The sequence below is a fragment of the Panthera uncia genome, chromosome D2, assembly GCF_023721935.1.
Source record: "Panthera uncia isolate 11264 chromosome D2, Puncia_PCG_1.0, whole genome shotgun sequence".
Lineage (NCBI taxonomy): Eukaryota > Metazoa > Chordata > Mammalia > Carnivora > Felidae > Panthera > Panthera uncia.
The window spans coordinates 1236393-1244042 of record NC_064818.1 but is presented as its reverse complement, the minus strand read 5'-3'; the positions used below and the strand labels follow the sequence as shown (position 1 = coordinate 1244042).

General features: G+C 42.8%; 1 pseudogene; it reads right to left on the bottom strand.

The window, feature by feature from the left end:
- Positions 1-4413: 4413 nt before the first annotated feature.
- On the bottom strand, positions 4414-5201 carry LOC125933508 (nucleophosmin-like; annotated as a pseudogene).
- Positions 5202-7650: the final 2449 nt, after the last annotated feature.

Genomic DNA, 7650 nt, shown 5'->3' with positions numbered 1-7650 from the left:
GTTGACTTACAGTAGATGCTGGTAGAGTTATAAAACTTGGGATATTTAATTTTCAATTAGACAAAACACTGATTGTGTGTGTGTGTGTGTGTGTGTGTGTGTGTGTACACACGCATTCATTCAATGAACCACCAGTAAGTATAATATTCCAATACTTTCCACCTCAATCTTCTATTTCTTGAGTTCAAATTGAAACAATAACCCTTCTAGATCCCAGTTAGAGATTAAAAAGACTGTGCTTCTTTTCAAAAGCTGCTTCCCTCCCTTGAGGGGAGCACTCTGAACATAAATCACTTAAGACACCATTACATCCCATCTGGGCAAAGCCAGATAAGCTGTTGACTAGACCCCTCCCCTACCAAGTTTGTATTGTGGAACAAAAGCTAAAGTGTCTGATGGAAGACTGAAAATTGAATCTTCACCATCCGATGTCACTAACATTGTTCCAATTTCCTATCAGTAGAAAGACCTTAGGAAAATAATATAAATGTGACAGACACACTGAGGAAATTAAGGTGAAAGTATTACTCATCTCTCTGGTTCTGAGATTGCACGGAGAACCCAAGGCAGGGTTCTCAATCACTTAAAACCCTACTTCATCTTGACAAAAGTCTCTCTCCCTCTTTTAGTATTATTTAAATCCAAAATTAATCCTGTATTATCACACAAAACTTGAAGCGATGAAAGAAGGCTGTTATTTTATTCGTGAACTAAATACGCTCTTCATACACATCATTCTGATATGATTCTCTTTAGCTAAAATGAGCACATTCTGAGCTGTGGTAGCCTTTTTATGCATGACCGTAAGAGGAGGGAGGGAGGGACAGATTGAGGGGGAAGGGAGAAAATTTTCAGGAGGGCAATCTATACATGGGAAAAAGGTTTGGAGTAGAGAAAATGATAAATAAATGCTCTTTCAGGAAGAGCAAACAAGATACAGACAATCCGAATGAGAGGATCGGCCAAAGCGTACTGTTTTGTAGACACAAGAGAGACAGCACTGAGGATACGCTAGGATGTGCACATTTTTAAGGGTAAATAAAAGCGCGCTGTGACATCCCAGGGGGAGTCCTGACAGCACTGTGGTGATATGGTGATGACAGCCGTTAACACATACCCTTTCTGCTTCTAGGAAACAGTAACAGGTGCACTAGAGGAATGAGGACTTCTTCCCCCCAGCAAATCACGCATGTCCACCTAGCCCTTCCCAGCTGTACCAGAAACGGTCCTTCACCCACTAAATCAAATAAATATAGTGAAATATTCTGGAAAGCATGAAGTATAGCCAAAGAGAGAAAACATGGTCACCTGGATGAGACATGGGCACTGTTAATGAAGGAAGTTGTAAACCATTACAGTAAATGACAGATTTGACAGATTTGGTAAAGTGAATCATGATACGGCGAGTCAGTTCTTGGACACATCGGGAGAGGATTTTTAGCCTCTGACAGAGGTCGGTTCCAATCTCGGCTCTCCCACTTCCTGTTTGATCTTAGACACGTTCCTTAATCCTTCTGAGATGCCCTGTCCTGATATTCACCCCAAATCATACCTACGTGCTAGGGGCGCTGTAACGTCCAAAGAGGCGAGCCATTTTTAAAGCTCCCATCCTCACTGCAGTCATCGTCATCGTTAATTTTTATTTTCTGTGCCAATATCCTACCTTCAGGACCAGAGACGATCAAAGGTGATCTCGAACTAAGGAGTACCGGCGGATCATCCTAGCCTGTGGGAGCACGGAGGGAGTGACTCCCGTGCGGACGCTCAGGGTGCACACGGGTTTCCTGGGCTTTCCAGCAGGAAATGAGAGGAACACACCGGGAGCACGGAAACGAAGCTGAGACCAGCTCGAGGACGAGCTGTCGGAGCTCATCCTTCAAACGCACGCAAGCAGTCACTCTTCAGGCCGCGTCACAAAATGCGCGTCCACTCGGACGGTCGTTGGGGCCCCTCTGATCCGGCCCCTGGACGTGACGATGCCGCCAGAGGAAATCCACCTGACAGCGTGCAACACAAAGCGTCATTATTAGGCTCATGTTTCTCACGGCTCATGGCCAGTTAACTGCAAACACGGGGTCAGAAACGGTTTTTACACGCTCCTGATAGATGGAAAGTGAAAATTAAACATGTTGGTATCATTCTCTACCTGTTGTCTGCTGGCCACAGTTAACCGAGTCGCTCTTTCACCTTCAGACCCTATTCCAGCCTGCCATCGACCATGTGACCGTGTTACAGAAGCTGCTTGTCTTAAGAGTCTCGCATACATGAGGCAATTAAATAGGCAATTCCTGTTTGGGCCTTGGGGTCCTGCTACGTCTTCCCGAGGGGAATGTGTGTGGTGGTGTTCTGAGTTTTGTAAACATTGCGTGTGTCCCACGTGTTTGTCAGTGATAGGATGTCCGTTTTCCTCATAGGACTTGTTCTTCCCCAGGCATGCTTCAGTTACTTTTTTCTAATCCGGAGCCTCTATTCAAGTATTTCCCCAGTCTTGATCCCATAACGTCAGCCAGCCAGACCTGCTCCCGTAGACTGTGGGGCAGGAGGCTACAACGCAGAGAAACGCACCTGGAAATTTCTCCATTTGCACACGACTGAATATCACGTTCGAACGTCTTCTTTACTCCTCGTCTGTATTTTCTATTGTTCTTGGAGACAGGCACAACATTTTCATCTTCTGCGATTCTCACACTTGTCAACTGATCTTGCGTGTCCCAGGCTGACCTGCAGCATTCTGGAAAATATTTTCCCCCTCGCTGTTCCTGCCTTCCCCTGGTACATTTCCCTCCCCCGGGTTTAAAAGTGTTGGAACATGATCCACAGGACAGCCACCGCTGCTCAGCACCCTGCCCCATGACAGGGCGGAAGAGGAAGAATATAAACAACCCTTCTCTTGGCCTGGAAGGCCCTCCCCCTAAGTGTGTGTACACACCTGTCAAGTTCTTCAAGTGCTGGCCCGTCCCAGCCTCAGCCCTGCTGCGATCCTAGCAGAACATGAACCAGTCGACATTCTGCCCTGCCTCAAATTTTACCTGGAGGCTGTGGGCCAAGTTCAAACTCTTTAACGCGGTCTTCCAACGGTTGGTGGTCTACCTCCCGTTTGCTTTACCAGGTGACCGTGAATTCTTGGGGTTAAAACACTATATGCTTCGTGCAGTTACCTGAACTATTATATTCATTCATATTTTTATGTGTTTGCAGATAATTCAAAGGTATAATGAAGCGTTAGCCCTATGGATTGTTAATTGTGTGTTCTGTGCTTGGGGAACTGTGCCGTGCACAAGGGAGAAATACATCACTAGAACAAAAATCTTCCTCCAGAGGAAGATTCTACAGTTATGTTATAAATGGGTAGTATCTGAACCAAATCTTAAAAAGAATTGTAAGAATTTAAGTGGACAAGAGAGACAAGGTCATTCCTAGGAACGTAAAACAAAACAAAACAAAACAATCTGAGCCCCGTCTCCAGATTTTCTGATTAAATTGTTCTGTGTTGACAATTCGCATTTGTAACAAGTTCCCAGGTGATGTTGATATTGCCAGTCAGAGAGAACCATGGGTTTTAAGGAGAAAACAGAGTCCCCGTGTTGAATTGGAAGGAGTCTAACAGTGAATAGGTAATATTCTTTAAAAAAAAGAGACAGACCATGAAGAATCCAAGAAATGGAAAATAGAACTGAAAGGAAAGAAGGCACACCTTCTCAGCCCAGCGAGTTGGATTAAATATTGGCTAAAATTGACTTAAATATATGATTTGCTCCATCACTGGTTGAGGAGGACTTGTGCTATGTGGGATTTTTGTAAGAAGCATGTGTTTGGTTTATAGTTTTTGAAAGGGAAATATGAATTCAGGGGAGTATTAGTATTTTAAATTTTAAATGATTTAATTTTGCTTTATTAAAATACTGAGTTTATTTCACATGCACATTTTTGTCTCCCCACCATTTCTATTTGTCTGACCGCCACCACATCCTGTCTAACAGCCCGTATGTACCAGAACCCAAGCAAAGGGTAGAGTTCCATGTTTAAAAACGAACAGGAAGTTTGAACAACACATTCTTGGTAATGGAACCTGGACAACACTGATCAGACGTCACAGGGAAAGTCCTCACTCTGCAGTATAAAAAAGACAGCCTGATATCAGCTGTTACAGAAATGAAATAAGACTGAAAATAATTTTTTTTAAATGTTTGTTTTTGAGACAGAGAGAGAGCATGACCGGGGGAGGGTCAGAGAGAGAGGGAGACACAGAACCCGAAGCAGGCTCCAGGGTCTGAGCTGTCAGCACAGAGCCGATGCGGGGCTCAAACTCACCGACCGTGAGATCATGATCTGAGCCGAAGTCAGAAGCTAACCGATTGAGCCACCCAGGTGCCCCAAGACTGAAAATTTTAACAAACTGCTTAAACTGTTTTCTTAAAGAGCCTTCCTGCACTGCCAGATGCCTTGAATAGCTTCTTGGTCAGTCATCTGGAGACAATTCTTCACATAATTGATGAATTTGGCCTCCACTTTTGGGAAGAGGGCCACCTTTGTCTATGCTTGTTTGCCATTTTTTGCTTTAATATCTTCTATGGAACTAGGCCCTTTCAGTGTTTTGGGAATGTTTTCCTATTTTTTGAAGGATCTTGACCTTTTGATCTTGGTGTTGATGATTTTGAGTCTCTTCCACTCTGGTTTGATATTTGTGCATTTTTGGCTGGAGTATCTTGTATAGATTTCTTCACTAGAGCCTTGTCTTCAGTTTCCTCCTTGTCACCATCATCACCATCACCATCATCTTCACATCTTCTTCATCATCTTCTTCATCATCATCTTTATCATCATCATCATCACCTTCATCAGCAACAAGTTTTACTTTTCTCTGTGGAAACTTGCTGCCACTTTCAGGAGCAGAACGCTTTCCAAATATACCAAGGAGTTTCATATCCCCTTCCCTCTTCCTCTTCTGACTCTGCATCATCCTCCACAGCTATAAAGTTCTGTCCACTAGTGTGCACAGGCCTTGAATCACATTTCAACTGTAAGACCACAGGTGGTATTATTTCCAAGTCCCCTAGGGAAACCGTCAGCTGGACAGACATTTTCAAAGTTGCCAGTGTGATTTTAATTGGATTGCCATAGTAATTCATTGCCTCTGATTCAACAATGTTCAATCCTTCCTTTGCACCAGCCCCTGCACAGTCCATTCTTAAATATGACTGGTGCTCGTTTCCAACCTTATCCACATTAAAGTGATAATCATTGTCAGCCTTTAGTTCACAACCAAAAAGGTAGTTCTGGGACTCATGTCCATTTCCTTCAAAGCTTCCATGGTATGGTGGCATGCATTTAGGTGGGAGAGAGGGCGGATGGGGATAAACGACTTCTGTTCCAGAGAACAGCTGCACAGGATGGAATCACACCAGGGAGTAAATGAAATATTTTAAACTGGAAGGGACAGTCTCATGAACACAATCATTTTAAGGAGAGAAAAATAAAGGGCCATCTGCCTGTATTATCTGACCAGATCACTGAGTCACACAAAGAAATAACTTTTGAGGTGTTTTATTTGGCTTCTTGTCCGGTATACACTTGACTACAGGACGGTCTATAAACCCGTATGATCCCCGGTAATTTTACGTGACTCCACTGGGCTAATGGTGAGACTCCCATTAATTGCACACATTTTTTAATCCAACCATGTAAAATTTGAAGTTCCTATTTTTTCACCCCCTTTCTCTTCTAAATCTATTTATAAGATTAGTTATTATATACCAACTTAAGCTAGACTGTCATTCTGATTAAGACCCTCAAATGGCTCAGACAAAGATCACAAAATAAAGGTTACAAATCAAGTAAGCTACGAGCTATTGTATCGTAACTGTAGGAAAATTGATTACTTTTTCTTTTTGTTCTTGTAAAATAAATTGGCAGAGGATGGACACACACTATTTCGTGACTTTTCAGTTCTATCATATCCATGCTTCGTTAGTATCATGAGCAAATACTTCTGAAAGTTTACATAAGTGAGATTCTTTTTATTTTATTTATTTATTTATTTATTTATTTTTAAAAATATAATTTATTGTCAAATTGGCTAACATACAGTGTGTAAAGTGTGCTCTTGGTTTAGGGGTAGATTGCCGTGGTTCATCTCTAACAGACAGCACTGAGTGTCATCCCAACAAGTGCCCTCCTCAGTGCCCATTGAGATGCTTTTTAAATGTCATTCTTTCATCTATGATTTGCAAAAGGAATAACAATGTCCACTGATAAATTTTCATTTGGCTCCAAAGTATATAGAGTTGTTCATTGCTTCAAGATGTACAGTCCGGGGACACCTGGCTAGTCAGTTAAGTGTCCGACTCTTGATTTTCGCTCAGGTCATCGTTTCACGGTTTGTGGGTTCGAGCCCCGCATCAGGCTCTGTGCTGACCGTGTGGAGCCTGCTTGGGATTTTCCGTCTCCTTCTTTCTCTGTTCCTTCTCTGCTCACTCTCTATCTCTCTCTCAAAATAAATAAATAAATAAACTTAAACAAAGATATACAATCAGTATAAAGTGACCTTGGAAAATGAGAGAAATTCCTTAAAAGTACTGGCAAGAATTAGTAGAGTTCTTTAGTTAGAAGTTATCCAAGATGCTATGAGACCAATAGCTGTTAGAAAGACGAATGTCTAAATTTTGCAGTGGAGTCAGTCCTGTGATGTACGTCCAATGAAATATATGAACACATTAATGGCATCATATTTAGTTTGTTATATGAACATCCAATTATTAAGACAATGGTTCTCCCATGAGTGCTGAGCGTTCCCATTTGTTCTCCCAGGTCCATTCCTCACCCCTCTTCATAATGCCCTGTGCCTGGGTGGCTGACCTTTGCAGAGCACACAGTGGGGCCCTCTGCCATCTGGCTTGGAGTAGAATAAAGAGAAGCACTTTTAGGAGACAGACACCAGCCTGAGAGTGAGGGTTGGGTGTTTATTCTAACTCCTTCCCTACTGATTTGCTAGCCCTCTACAAGGCTCTGCTCTGGCAGGAGGCCATTTCTGTGCCCTTGTCCTGTCTGGGCCCCGATGACCACACCAGCCTGCATCTCAAGTCCTCGCAGGTACGACGACTAGGCCTGGATCGTATGTCCTCCGTTTCCCTAAACAGTAAACTCTATTATGGCTGCCTAGCTGAGGTGCTGTTTCCTTCCAGAACATTGCTACTTTCAACATCCTTGATATCCCATGACAAGAGTTCATGATAAGAGAAATGCTAATAGTGATAGAGGAAATGTTCAACTTTCAGTGGTGATGGGCTCTGCTCCCAGGATTCCAGGGAAGCTCACTCTGTCACACTTACCAAGGTCAGACCGACTCAGAAAAGCTTCAAAGCCCGGGTTTTGATTCTGGCTGAGCACACGTTGTATGTCTGTGTCGTTTAAAAAAAAAAAAAAAAGCAAAAAGGAGCATTCCAAACATAAAGATAAGAAGAACAAACAAACCTCCCTGGATCCCGTAAGACTAAAGTCATACAGTCTTGCACATACTAAAAACATAACGTAAAGTCTGTAACTTTCTGGAATGTGCTTCATCATAATGCTTTGTAACTCTTTACGTAAAAAACACACATAACCCTACACCAAATATCCCTTCCCGGGAGCACGTTCTTCTTTATGAAGATT